This window comes from Triturus cristatus, chromosome 11 (genome assembly GCF_964204655.1).
Source record: "Triturus cristatus chromosome 11, aTriCri1.1, whole genome shotgun sequence".
NCBI lineage: Eukaryota > Metazoa > Chordata > Amphibia > Caudata > Salamandridae > Triturus > Triturus cristatus.
This window is the reverse complement of record NC_140594.1, coordinates 575379844-575395163: the sequence shown is the minus strand read 5'-3', so window position 1 is coordinate 575395163 and position 15320 is coordinate 575379844. Positions and strand designations below refer to the sequence as shown.

Genomic DNA, 15320 nt, shown 5'->3' with positions numbered 1-15320 from the left:
TTTAGTGCTAAAACATATTACAGTTACTTGAACACCTTAATTTTCTCATATTGGTCTCAACCAAGTCTTCCTTTCATGAACAAAGGCAGGGCAATTGCAGGTTATTTCTCCAGTATCTACCAAAATAGAATAAGGGATAAGAATAAAACAAAGACTTAAAAATGTATGCTCACTATTTCCATTAACAGGGACATTAAATACTCTTGTGGTTGAAATTGTACAAGTCTTTTGAAATCAATTGCTTCTTTTTAGCTTCTCTAAACGCAGTCTTAATGCATTGATGATATTTTCATATCAGTTGCTATATTCTCTCTGAATAACGCACAATTTATATCATGCTATATCATTAGTCTAAATCTGTGTCGCTTTGAGAGTAAATAAAATAACCACCCATTCTGATCTTCCTTGTTCTCAATCTGTGACCGTAGTCAATAATCCCATTACCATTGTTGGGTCAGTATTACAAATTCTAAAAACTGCTTCTGAGATGAAAGAATACTTTTTCCACCCCCTCCTTCAAATGCATTTGGCAGTGGGGTGTATTTTTGAGATACTAAATGTGGACCTTCTTGCAGATTACCAAAGCTTTGTCCAGTCAGCCATCCAGTTTATTAGAGAATATTGCAGCTCCATACAATATTCTTGGAATAAGCTTTGGCATTATCGCCCTCGAAAGTGATTCTACAATTAGAGATGGACAATAGCCACAGTGGCTTAGCATAGGCTTCTGTGGTGTGGAGGGGGCGGGGAGGGCTGAGCTCCAGGGGGCCCCCTCAGCACAGTACCCTGGCCTGAAAGCTACTGAGTTCAGGGTGGGCCTTCACGTAGTTTGCAGGGGGTCCCCCTCATGTTTTGTTGAGCTCCTGGATAGCCATAATAATTGAGAGTTAGGGGCGTGGCTTGGACACCAAGCGCTATGGCTGCACCCGGCTGAAGCTCCCACCTTCCGAGGCCTTAGCCGGCCCAAAGATCCCTCAATAAATCCGTACATCACCCCGATATTGCAGCAGAGGGTCAGCTCAGCACCCGCTGCTATGTGACAACCAAAGAAATCTCTGGCATTGAGGAGATTGGAGTGAGGGAGGCGAGTGCTATCGAGGCCTGAGAAGCCGTGGACTTGAGTTCTGGGAAGCTGCGGGTGACTTTGGAGGACGGTAGCTGCGTTTAAGAACACACCACGGTTCCCCGCACGACAAAATTAACTGCAATAGCGCGTGACCCAGGCAGTGCACCCTGTTGAGGGCGGACCTCCCCCTGTCAAATCGGAGAAGCGGGAGACCCGTGCAGGAGCTACCGACCTGTCCCGGGTCGGTGGAGGTGTTGTCTACATTGCAGCTCGCCTGCATTCTGTGGAGGCCCTGCACTGGCTGTGTGCTCGAGACTGCCAGGGAGGCAGAACCCAGAGCCAAGTAAGTGTAGTAGCGCCTAGCCAGGGGGGCCCTGGATGGTGACATCTCTGCTCTGCTGGGCAGTGTGAGGCGGCCAGGCCGCAAAGCATAGTAGCGGCGTCTCCAATACCGGACATAACTCCATATGCTGTGGCGGGTGGGGCCCCACGAGGATTGCTTCGAGAAATGTCCGCTGCGTGCACGCATGTGCCCCCTTCTCCCCGTATTGGCCAGTAACCGGACAGCCCACAGAGACATCATTCAGGCATTGTGCGTCAGTAAGTAGATGCACACCAAAAGTATTCGATATGCAGTGCTGTTCCCTGCAAAGCTAAGAGTAGAAGCAGATGGTAGAGCATGGTTCTTTGACAGCCCGGAGGCAGCACATGAGTGGCTGGAGGGCTGGAGACCTGCGAAGGACCACAACGCACAATGAACAGAAGGGCTCCTTCTCCAACAGTCCAATCGTCCTGGACCTGCAATGATAGCCAGCGGGAATAATCCTGAATAGGCACTTATTTTCTACGGCTGAAGCGCTGATACAACGTACCTGGCAGATCAAGAGGACAATATGCACTCTAAGTGATATTGTTTATGTTTAAATATGTTTGAATACGTAGAATGGGGACATACATTAGATGGCTGATGGCCTTTATGAGGGTGTTGCCACCCCCCAATTTCCTAGTTAGTTTAGTTTATCTGAAAGACACACATAGTGATAGATTCCTTACATTAGAATTACCCCCAGGCGTCGGACTGGATCCGGAAAGTTTTCGTCAGCAGTACCCCTGCGCATCGGAAGGTGGCATCGTACGGCTCCGTGTCCCTGGTTGGCGTTGTGGTCGCTGAGATGACGTCGCGGCAGCTACTTAGACACTGCCCTTGCGCTCTGACGTCAGTACTTTCTTTTTCCGCACCAGCAAGCGCAGATCCGGGGAGAGCGGTACCCCCAGTCACTTTTTGACTGAGTTTTTCGAGGCTTTTTGAGTCGATCGACTACTGGTGCCGTAGGGATGTCCGGCTTTAAGTCTTGAGGGGACTGTCATCGCATGATGTCGGTGACGGACCCGCACCGCGTGTGTCTCTACTGCCTGTGGTGCGACCACGACCCCAAGTCGTGCCCCGACTGCCGGGCCGTGGTGCCAAAGACTTTGTGGGAGCGGTCCCGAAAGTTGCTTGAAGTCCGGCAGTCGGCTCTGCGCCGTTCAGGGTCCCGGTCCCGTGGGAGGTCAAGGAACCGGTCGTGGAGCCACCACCATCGTTCGTCGGAATCGAAGTCTTCGCACTTGGGGTCAGGTAAGACGAAGCATCACAAGAAGTCGAAGAAGCGCCATCGCTCTCCGGCTTCCCCTCGCCTGTCGTGACACGTGGCTGAGGGTGCGGGTGGTGCCTCCCCCGCGGCTACGGCAGAGCCTACACAGTCCCCATTGGCCTACCTGACCTTCCCGGGTCCGTCGGCGTCTCCAGCCCAGCTGCAGGAATTTCTGTTAGTCATGGCTCGCCTCTTTGGGCCGTCGGACCTTGCCGGCGCGCCTTCGGGCCCCGCGGGCCTGGCGTGGTCCTCGTCCTTTACTGTTGGCAGCTCTGGCATCGCTGTCGGCTCCGGCCCCGGCGCCGCAGGGTCCCCAAGGATCCCGGCCTGGATCTCGGTCCAAGCCGGTTGACCTTGTGACTCCTCCACTGACGTCGACCCCACGGGCACCACCTTCAACGTCGCCCGTGCCACCGGACGACGCCGTCCCCGGTTTCAGCCCCGACGTGGACTCGGCACTGGCACGGCGTTGCTCGACACCGATTTCGACGCTGATGTGGCCTTTCTATCCCTATGTCCAGCCTCCATATTTTCAGCCTGTACATCAGCCTTTGGAGGAAGGGTAGGACTGGGAGGGGACTGAGGACCCTCTTACAGCTCAGTGTGAGTATGTCCCGGACTGGGGAGAGGAGCTGGGGGATGCCAGTGGTCTTGATAACTCACCTGACCTTGGCATGCTAACTCCTCCTACCGTGGCTACGGAGGAGGGTGCAAGTTACACAGAGGTGTTGCGTATGGCGGCTGTAGCCCTCCACCTCGAGCTCCCTACAGTGGCCATCAGGCCTGACAGAAGTGCTTCAGCCGGCAGCTACCTCTGCGGAGCCACTGCTGCCTTTTAATGATGGACTGTCAGGCGTTCTTTTGGGCACCTGATCCAGGCCCAACACAGGGGCTCCTGTGGATAGGAACGTGATCCGACGCCATCGCCTGCCCCGGGCGACCCCCTTTTCCTTTCGCAAAACCCCACCCCTGAGAGCTTGGTTGTCCAAGCCTCCACGTCCCAGAGCGCATTCCCTGCAGAACCCCCGGACAGGGAATACAAGAGACTGGAACAGTTCGGGAAGAAGATTTTTTCTTCCGCCAGTTCAGGACTGCGGTCTGTGAACACCGCATGCCTCTTGGGCCGTTATTCCCACTCTGTGTGGGATACGGCGGCGCAGGTGCTGCCTCAGTGTCCGGAGGAGGCCTGGACAGTGCTCCCTCAAGCTATTGCTGAAGGAAGGGATGCAGCCAAGTTCACAATCCGTTGTGGCCTTGACACCGCTGGCCAGGGCGATTTCCACGACAGTGCCGCTCTGCCGCCACGCCTGGCTGAGGACAACTGGTTTCTCCTGGGATGTCTAGAACACTCTCATGGACATGCCCTTTGATGGCATTCACCTTTTTGGCAACTAGGCAGATAGTGCGTTGGAGCGTTTTAAGGACTCGCGGGCTACGGCCAGGTCCTTGGGCCTTTCGGCCACTCGCCCTCCTCCGCCGTCTGCTTTTCGCTCCTTTCGTGGCCACGGAAGGGGCGCCAACACATTTGCTTCAGAGCCACAGGCCTGCACAGCAACAGTCTCAGATGGCCACAGACGTGGGACCCACTGAGGTGGGTCAGGGGGCCAGCGGGCGGGTCAGTCCACCTCCACCCCGGCCACCACTGCCTCCAAACCTTCCTAGTCCAGTTTTTCAGGCCCATCAAATGCCAGTGGGTGCCAGGATTCGCCATCACCTCCCCCACTGGCGCACCGTCACTATGGACAGGTGGGTTTTACAAATAGTCCAAAGGGGCTACGCCCTCCCCTTCGAGACTATCCCTCCAGCCATGCCACCCCAGTACAGCCTCATGTCGGGGGATCACTTGGAACTTCTTCAACAGGAAGTCGTGACACTCTTGCCCAAGGGGGCCATCGAGCGCATTCCTGCGTCAGAAGTAGGACGTGGTTGCTACTCTCACTATTTTCTGGTGCCCAAGAAGGACAAGGGCCTGCCTCCTATCTTGGACCTTCAGAAGGTCAATCGCTTCCCCCGGAAGGAGAAGTTCAAGATGTTATCTCTGGCTCAGGTCTTGTCTGCCCTCGACCCTGGAGACTGGATGGTAGCGTTGGATCTGCAGGACGCATATTTCCATATTCCCATCCTGCCAGCCTACCGACGTTACCTATGGTTTACGGTAGGCCACGAGCACTTTCAGTTTACTGTGCTCCCCTTCGGCCTTACCAGCGCCCCTCGGGTGCTCACGAAAGTGATGGCGGTGGTCGCAGCTCATCTGCGCCGATCAGGGGTTCTAGTCTTCCCCTATCTCGACGACTGGCTGTTGAAGACTGGCTCGCCTCAGGCAGTCGTCTCCCACCTCCAGACTATGGCCGACCTCCTGCAGTTGCTAGGGTTCTCCATCAATGTGCCGAAGTCGCACCTGATTGCCGCTCAGAAGCTCCTCTTCATTGGAGCGGTTCTGGATACGACGCGTTTTCGGGTCTATCCTCTCGAACGGCGAGTCCAGGATATTCAGGCTCTGATTCTGATCTTTCAGCCGCTATCCTGGGTTTCCGTCAGGATGACACTGAGGCTGCTGGGCCTCATGGCCTCCTGCATCCTGCTGGTCGATCATGCCAGATGACATATGCGGGCTCTGCAGTGGGACCTGAAGTTCCAGTGGGCGCAGCATCAGGGGAACCTGTCCGAGTCTGTCCAGATCTCGGAGGGCACTGCACACCAATTGCAGTGGTGGCTCACAAATTGGCATCCCTCCTGGGATGGGGCGGCCACATGGGAGAGGCGGAGATCAGAGGCCTCTGGTCTCCGGCTGAGTCCCGGTTCCATATCAACCTTCTGGAGCTCCGGGCGATTCTAGTGCAGGTGTTCACAGACAACACCACCACCATGTGGTACTGCAACCAACAGGGCGGGGTGGGATCGTGGACCCTTTGTCAGGAGGCTCGGCGCCTCTATACATGGCTGGAACATCAGGACATTTCCCTGGTGGTTTAACACCTGGCAGGTTCACTGAACACCAGGGCAGACGAACTCAGCCACAGGTGCATGATGGATCACGAATGGCGTCTTCACTCGGACATGGCACAAGGTCTCTTTCAACAGTGGGGAGAGCCTTGGTTAGATCTATCCGCCACCAAAGAGAACGCGCAATGTCAGCAGTTTTACGCGTTGGAATTTCCAAGGCGGCACTCGCTAGGCGACGCTTTTCGTCGCGATTGGAGTTGCAGTCTGTTGTATGCCTTTCCGCCTATACCACTTCTACCCAGTGTGCTGAAGATCAGGCGCAACCGGGTCCAAGTCATTCTTGTGGCCCTGGACAGGGCTCGAAGAGTTTGGTATCCCGAGCTACTCAGTAGGACCTTCGATCCCCCGATCCGACTGCCTCTTCAGGAGGATCTTCTGTCGCAGCAGCAGGGCACGGTCCTCCACCCGAACCTGTCCAGTCTCCACCTCCTTGTGTGGAGATTGAGTGGCAGCAGTTGATTCCTTTCGACTTGCCTCCTGAAGTTTGTGATGTCATTCTGGCAGCCAGGCATCCCTCCTCTAAGTTGCTATACGCCTGCAGGTGGAACAAATGTGTGGCATGGTGCACATCAAAGGCTGTGGATCCCCTTTCTGCCCCTCTTTCAGAAGTACTTTTGTTCCTTCTTTCTTTGGCCCCGCAGGGCTCTGCTCTGGGCACTATCAAGGGCTACCTTTCTGCTATTTCAGCCTTCCTCAGGACACCTGATCAGCCCTCTCTTTTCAAGTCCTCTGTTGTAAATAGATTCCTCAAAGGCATTACTCACCTCTTCCCTCCTATTCCTTTTGTGATGCCACAGTGGGACTTGAACCTGGTTCTTACATACTTGATGTGCGCTCCCTTTGAGCCTCTTCACAACTGTCCTCTATGTCTATTAACTTTGAAGACCGCTTTCCAGGTTGCCATCACCTCTGCTAGGAGAGTGAGTGAACTCAAGGCTCTTTCTTGTAAACCTCCTTTTCTGTCTGTCCATCCGGACAAGGTTGTGTTCAGAACACGTCCATCCTTTCTGCCAAAGGTTGTCACTGCCTTTCACATCAGGCAGACCATCACTTTTCCCACCTTTTTTCCGCCTCCGCATCCTTCCAGAGAGGAAGAGAGGCTCCACCGGCTGGACCCAAAATGTGCACTCTCAGTTTACCTGAACCGCACACAACAGTTACGGGTGGAACACCAGCTCTTTGTTGGCTACGTTGGCGCTAAGAAAGGTCGGGCCGTACACAAGCGGACTATCTCTAGATGGGTCGTCTTGTGTATTAAAGACTGTTATTCTCTGGCTAAGAAGGAGCCTCCGTTGATGCTGCGCGCCCATTCCACCAGGGCGACGGCTGCCACTACGGCGTTGGGACATGATGTCCACTTACAAGAAATCTGTCAGGCAGCTACTTGGGCCTCGCTGCACACTTTTACTAAGCACTATTGCCTGGACAGCCAAGTCCGGAGAGACGGCTTCTTTGGCCGTTCTGCTCTCCGGGACTTCCTGGTGTGATCTTGGTTCGCAGACTCACCACCGAGGTTGGTATTGCTGGGGTATCTATTCTGAGGTAAGAAATCTATCACTACGCGTTTCTTTCAGATGAACAAGTTACTTACCTTAGGTAATTATATATCTGTAAGAAACATTAGTTAGTGATGGATTCCTTACCGCCTCACCCATCCTCCCCATTCTGCGAAGTGATTTCTAGGGTTAAGGTCATCCCTTTCAGGCCCCTAGTTTCAATGCACCAGTGGTCAGTATCTTGCATGGCTCTGCGTTCCTGGTGCGCAAAGTAGTGTACAGAACTGACGTCAGCGCGCGAGGGTGGCGTCTAAGTAGCTGCTGTAATGTCATCTCGGCGACCACGACGCCAACGACGGACGTGGAGCCGTACGACGCCACCTTCCGACGCGCAGGGGTACTGTTGACGAAAACTTTCCGAATCCAGTCTGACGCCTGGGGGTAAATCTAAGGTAAGGAATCTAGCACTAACTAATGTTTCTTACAGATATATCGTTAACGAAGTAACTTGTTCGATAGGGCGACAGGCACTCTGCACTATTGGGGACATGGGCAGTTCTAGGCCCAGAGTGCGGGTAAGCAGGGAGGGGGGAAGTTGGGGATCAAGAATTCCTTAAGTTCAGTTACAAAACAGTCAAAGTCTATAGCCAAAGCTGGGAGAAATGGTACATGTGTAGCAATAAATGTTGGATTGGAGGTGCCATTGATCAGCGGGGGGAAACACCTATGTACGCCCGAGTAACGGGGCGGAGGTTGGAGGGGCGAGGGGTTGCGGGGGAGGTGGAAACAGGCCCAATGGCTGAGAAACAATGCAGACTCATCTCCTGGAATGTAAATGGATTAGGGGATAAAATTAAGCGGGGAATTGTATCACAGTTCATACAACGACATGCCCCATATGTGGTGTTGTCTAGGAGACACACCTGGTTGGAAATACATGTAAGGCACTGGATAGGTGGGGCTACAGATTAGTGGTGCACCCTGGATTCACTTCAGGCTCACGGGGTGTCGGCATACTGGTGCGTAAATCTTTCCCGATGTCAATCGAACGTGTTTGGACTGATGAGCTGGGTAGATACGCTGCAGTGTCAGGGAAGTGTGAGGGAGGGCCATTAACTCTAGTATCAGTATACGTACCCCCAGGTTTACAGACAACTGCACTACGAGATTTGGGCCGGACTATAATGGAGTTTCCAGACGGGAGACTGACGCTTGGCGGGGACTTTAACTCAGTGGTATGTGGTAGAGGGGATCGGCGTCCTCCCAAAGATCTGGGTCCAGCACAGATGGTTTTGCCCGCATTTCTGAATGCCATTGTTCTAGTGGACGCATGGCGGAATTGCCATCTCACCGAAACCCAGTACACATTTCACTCCCGGATGCAGAATAGCTTCTCCCGCATAGACTACATCCTTACACCGGCAGACCAGGTGAGCCACATTGCAGAAATTAGACACAACCATTTCAGACCACTCCCCAATATGGGTGCAGATGGGAATGAGAGGGGGACCGTAGGGCAGAGTAGCTCTCATAAATACGTGGCATTTTCGTAACCCCATGATAAGGCAAAACATCACCCACGCTATTGAACATTACTTTCAGGATAATGAGGGGTCTGTTGACTCGACGGTTACGCTCTGTGAGGCATTTAAAACAGTGGTCCCTGGGCAGGCAATCTCCCAAATAACTGGGGTGAGAAAGGAGAAAAACGCTGATTTAACCAAGCTGGAAGAGGAGATATTGGTGCTAGAAGGGGAGCTTCTGGGGTCCGGGGACCCTGAAACAGTGCATAAACTCAATCTAAAGAAGGATGAATACAAAACTATAGCTGAGAACAGGGCTAAATCACTACACAGAGACAAACTAGGCAAAATATATGAGCTCGGGGACAGAGCAAGCAAATTACTTGCATGGCTAGATCGTCGTGACCACGCCAATCGTTTGGTCACAGAGCTTACACTCGAGACAGGAGAGATGATCACTAATCCGCAAAAGATAGCAGATGAATTTGCCAGGCATTACACTAGAATATATGAATCCCATTCCACTTATCCGAAGGAGGGCTCGAGGGCATTGTTGGCTGACATTAGGCTTCCTATGTTGTCGGCAGATGATTGTGACCTGCTGGATAGTGAACTCACAAAAGACGAAATAGCGTTGGCCATCAAGGAACTAAAGTCCGTAAAGGCAATGGGCACTAATGGCCTCTCAATAGAACTCTATAAATTGAAATCCGATGGGATTGCCCCTTACCTCAAGGTGATGTTTGAGGAGAGCCAAGAGATTGTCCGACTTCCCCAGGATCAACGACTTGCCTCAGTGGTGGTTATTCACAAAGAAGGCAAACCTAGAGACCTGTGCTCAACATATAGGCCTATATCATTGTTAAATGCCAAGGAGAAGATATTAGCCAAATTGTTAGCGACACGCCTGTCAGGGGTGGTTTCTGGCCTGGTTCACCCGGATCAGTCTGGCTTCATGCCAGCCAGCAATACATCCCTGAACCTCCACCAACGTCACGGGGTTCGTGGGAGAATACACATGTTGGAGCAAGATGTAGTGGTGCTGTCCATTGACGCCACCATGGCATTCGATATGATCGTATTGCCATATCTCTTCGCGGTGCTGGAGAAGATGGGGTTTTGCCGAGGCTTTATTGGATGGGTGAAGCTCCTATACACTGATCCATTGGCGCAGGTGGTAGTGAACAACAAAAAGTCTGAGATCTTCGCCCTCTGGAGGGGACCGAGACAGGTATGCCCCCTGTCCCCGTTGCTCTATGCCCTGGTGCTGGACCCACTAGTGGCCTGGATCTGCAGGGACCCAGTTGTGCGAGGATTAAAATGGTCAGAAGAATGGGAGAATCACATCTCCCTTCAAGCCGATGACATCCTATTGTACCTGGTGTCACAAAGGGCCTCGTTAAACAGAGTTCTCGATATATTCACTACCTTTGGAAGGTATTCTGGATATGCTATCAACTGATCCAAGTCATTGATCCACATGTTCAGGGGACAATTTCCGATCCTGCCCAGGGGATGTAAAGTGACAGAGGCAAAAGATTGTTTCAAATACTTGGGCATCTACAGCACCAGGGACCCCAGGTTGTTCTATGATCATAATCTCTGGCCATCACTGCGGCGACTTCGTAGTTGATGTGGAAACAGTGGTTCCTGTGGCAAAATTAAATATGTAAAGAATACTGATATTTATATGCGCAATCGCAATGAAGGAATGGGTTACTGCAATATCAAAAGGAGAACCATACACAACTCCGTATAAGGTGTGTATAATAGTCGTTTTTATGTAAATATAAACAGCAATTATTCAAATAAGTAGTGCATTGTGTCCCCATTGAACATGCAACCTACAACAATTTATATTTGTGACAAGTACAAAATGGTTTCCAACTAAATATTAAAGTCGACCATCCAAAGAAATCTGTAGTAGGAGTGGTTCGCTTTATTTTCATTGATGGTGTTTCGACCCCTATGGGACTGAGGGGTCTCTTCAGGACCTAACGATATAGGGACATCTATAATACAAGAAAAGAAGGGTATAATTAAGGTGAGCTATGAGGGCAACAGCGTAGCTGTATGGGAAGACTGGAGGCCGCCTGTACCTGAAAGGATGGGTACTCTGTCATCGTGGTGGGTATATATTACAGGAAGTGGAAAGTGAAACAAACGGTTACTCACATAGGAACCAGCCGGGCACTGCACATGTGGTAGGGTAAATGAAACAAGGATGAGTCAGTAAACAATAGTAACTGTTTACACATCATAAGAGATGGTACACCATAAAGGACTTACCCCAGCGAGGGGAGGGTGGAGATGACAGGGAAGCTGAACTGAAGAAGGTGCAGCTGCTGGTACAATTGTTTCCTAGCGCGACAATGCACTTGTAGGGATGGCCTGTGTGGAGGACAACTGTGTATTAATGTAAGGAATACATGGAGAGAAAGTCGCTGCGTGGGACAAAGTATAAATATAAAGATTAAAAGTAAAAGCAATGACTGTCCTGGTTAGCTCAGCAGTGCTTTAGAATTTACTTGGACTCAGGGAAAAGGATATGTGCAGGTCACGGCAATCTGTGTACCTACAATGTAGTGGAGTAATAAATACAGTATCCTACAGGTAAAATCATCTGAACTTACATATGCTGGCAAAGAGGATCTCTTACCTATCAAGAGATCAGATGAATAACTCAATAATTCAACCACACGTGCATCCGCTCCGCGCTGGGGAAGACCGCTTTCGTCAGTGTCCCACGCTGTAGTGTGAAAATCTGGGCCGCGAGCAGAAGCTAAATGCTTTCTCTTTGCACGCGCCCTGAACCCTCCCTCCTCACCCCCCCCCCCCGACACCCCCTCCGCATCCCCTTTCTCAATTCCAGCTTTAACCTTTAATCGATGCAGGATTGCCCTCATCATGGAACATGATTAGCATTGCTATACTCAACAGATACTGATACTGTACAATTCAGAACAAGGATTGTAATTTGGACTTTCCTGCAAGCAGCGTTGCCTACAATTTATACAAAATGGCAACCTTAATTAATCAACTCTGACGTAAGGATATCCTGGACTTGGTCTGTGCTAGAAAGAGACAGAGGACTCCTTCATGCTAGAAAGAGACAAAGGACTTTTTAAAACCATCCTAATAGAAAATAAAAGGACCACACACCACAAAGGAAACAATGAAAGGGCTACACCCCTAGGGAACCACTAATGGAAAGGGTGATAGGACTTACTCATAGGACCAATCATCTAAAGCTAACGGGGCGGCCATCTTGGGCTAATTCACCTAAAGTCAGCTGGTGCCCATACAACACTGTCACTATCTTCGTGGTCATTTCCCTCATTCTCACAGGAACTTAGTGACTGTTGAGGATTATAGAAGATAGCAAGTGTAATTCCAAGGAGGACTATCTAACTGGAATTTAGAAGACTTGGGGAAAAATAATTTGATTCACATTTCAAGGATACCCCAGTAGGGAGCTAGGGAGGAATAATTACCTATATTTGTAATCACACATGAGTATTGTATAAAAAGGATTGGGGTAAGGCTAGCGAGGATGAAGACTGTGCCCAGACGAGTAAAGAGGCGAGAATTGATTGTTGTGTACTGTAGAGTGAGTGTTTGGAGAGCAGCTGACCGAAGCCCCGGAATAGAATGGATAAAAACCTAGAACCCTATGGCCACCATGCCTTCACCATTACCTATCCACCCAATCTCTCCAAAAATACAACAAAGAAGTTCAAGCACAGGCTAATAAAAACTCACCCTGAGACTCTTATATCAGATCCATACTTCTGCGTCAGCAAAGGCATAATAACGAGCGATCTCATCTCCACACAAAGAAACTTGCTCAGTGGAGAACCGTCTTCCACTCCATGCTCCAAATCTCCAATGTAAAAAAAAACCTGCATGCCCTTAAATTGACGGTAACTGCCTCGGACCTTTGCTCTGTGAATGCCACCATTTCCATATACAACAATGGTAATATCCTTAGACAAGCCTCCAATTCCAATCTCGCTACCATAGACAAGATCTTCCCTACCCTCAAGAATGCAGTGAACAGCAAGATAATCACACTCCCCAACACTACTCATCCCGACAATCCTGTTGACACCCCAACTCTACCACAAAATCCCACAACGAATGCTACTGAACCAAATTCTCCCCACACACCCATTGACTCCTACCCCCCTGTCACATTGGTCTCAACCACACCAGGAACCCCTGGCACAGGAGAGTCAGGGATACTCTTAGCTACCAGACACCCCATTGCAGACACACCGTTGATGTCTAAGGGAGAATCCACCTACATCAATTCCACCCACGACATACCCCTCCCCCACCTTCAACTGGGATGGCATGCAAAGCTCCCCATGTCCTACCGCCTACCACGATATCTGATTGGCTCCCAACTCCCTTGATACGAACTCCACTCATCCAAACTCACCACTCTACGTCCATACCCCGAGTGCATGCCTCAGTCCCCATCATGCTGCCACATCTCGAGGCTATCCCCCACAATGATTCGGACCTTCAAACAATCCTCCATGATCAACTAACCCCATTGATCCCTATTAAGGGTATTCCCGGGCAACCAGATAGCCAGATCAAGCAACCAATATTTTCTTACGGACCTCCACCTTTAATAGAACACACAACTAATTATCCCAATTCTGATTGGATTGCACTTTTCAATGAGCTAGCCACTGGCCTATCCCATCTCAAGGTCGAGTTGCAAAACCTGTCAAGCATCACCAAGAAAATCCTAAACACACACAGAGCCACTAGTGCCACAGTAAACCGTATTAGTCACCAAACTAGAAGATACATCGCCAAGAAATCACACCGTGAGGACACTAGGCAGAGTAAGATACCCTCCCCTAACGGCCCATCCCATCTCAGGAGGGCAACTGCTGAACTATCTGACAATGACTTAGATGACCTCCTCCTATCCTATGTCAGACCGAATGTCAACAGTAAGCCCCGATGTAGCGTTATCCAATCCGTGCAAACCAACCCCTTCAGAGTACTCACCCACAACATCAGATCCTTTAATAACGAAAAGCTCACTAATATCAACTTAGTACAGACTACTCTCTCCCATTCATCTAGCAAGATGAAGTGTGCACTCATCAATTACAGATCTGCTTGCAAACATGCTCCTGACATCTACGACCTCATCCTTGAGAATGATCTAGACATTATCGTCCTCACAGAAACATGGCTAAATAGCTCCTTCTCTCCCATCCTAGACCTACTGGTACCTCCTAGTCACTACATAATCCGTCTGGACAGAAAAGTGAACCCTAGCTGCGGACTAGCCTGCATTTATCGTAACACAATCACAGTCAATCAAGCAGACCCCATCTCTCTATCCTCCTGTGAATATCTCTGGACAAGCGCATCACTAGCAAACTTCACATAATTTACCACCCCCTGGTGACAATTTGACGTTCATCGATGAGCTAATGGAAGTCATTACATCCAACGGCAACTCACAAGCACCACAGATTTTCCTGGGCGACTTCAATAGCCACTGGAATAACTTAAATGACCATGTTGTAAGCTGTCTCAAATATTTTCTGTAAGATCAGGATCTTTCTCAATTCTGTGACAGTCCTACCGACAACAAGGGAGAGACATTAGACCTCATTATAGTGAAAACGAACACTGTATCACTAGAATCCATCACCCCATGTGATTGGACGGAGCATTACAGCATTCTCTTCTTCATCAATATTGAGGTAGCTACAAAAAGGGCCCCCCCCCCCCAAAAACAAAACTGGAAAAGGAATATACAAAATATTAACCCCACTGACCTAGTAAACCAATGCATCTCCGCCCTAACCCCTAAGACAGACATGGTTAATGTCCATGACCTCACGGTCTTTTACAATTCCACTATGCTTGAAATTCTTGACTCTACAGCGCCCCTCCAAGAAAAAAAGTTTCCTCCAAAATCTCCAAACCATGGTTCAACGAGAATCTGAACTCTGACCGGCGAAAGCTAAGATCAGCCGAGGGACTATGGAAATCAGCACCCTCCACTGATCACCTATATCTCCTTAGAGTGCCGAGGAATGCATACAACAGGAAGATCCTAAAGGCTAAGGCAGACTTTTTCAAAGCTCATTTGAACCAAGCCATTAACCGCCCCAAGAAACTATTTGAAGTAGTCAAACAACAAGCGCGCTATACACCTAAATCTGTGGAACTAAACAATACAGCTATTCCTAACTGCAATCAGCTTGCCAATTTCTTCCTTGAAAAAACGAAATCCAAGAAGGTCCTTCCACAACCTATTGCTCAGGACACTAAGTTTTGCGCTCAGATCGTGGTCCATTCTAGTACTCTGAAGGAAATCCCCAAAAACAATGCCTCTTGGCGCGCCTCCTTGCCCATCCCTGAACAAGAAATCTACAACACTATTCTAGCGATTAACCCCTCCAATCACTTCTCTGACCCCCTACCTCCTTCCCTATTTAAAATGATCAAAACCTCTAACATACCCCTATGGTCGAAGATTGTAAACGCCTCTCTGAGACAAGGCTCCATACCGGACTGTCTTAAAGTAGGGCAGGTCACACCTGTACTAAAGAAA

At 50.1% G+C, this 15320-nt stretch overlaps 1 protein-coding gene across 3 annotated transcripts in view; it reads left to right on the top strand.

Moving 5' to 3' along the window:
• PIWIL2 (piwi like RNA-mediated gene silencing 2) overlaps positions 1-15320 on the top strand; it is a 1855951-nt gene that overhangs the window by 1436409 nt on the left and 404222 nt on the right. The gene's annotated exons all lie outside the window — the stretch shown is intronic.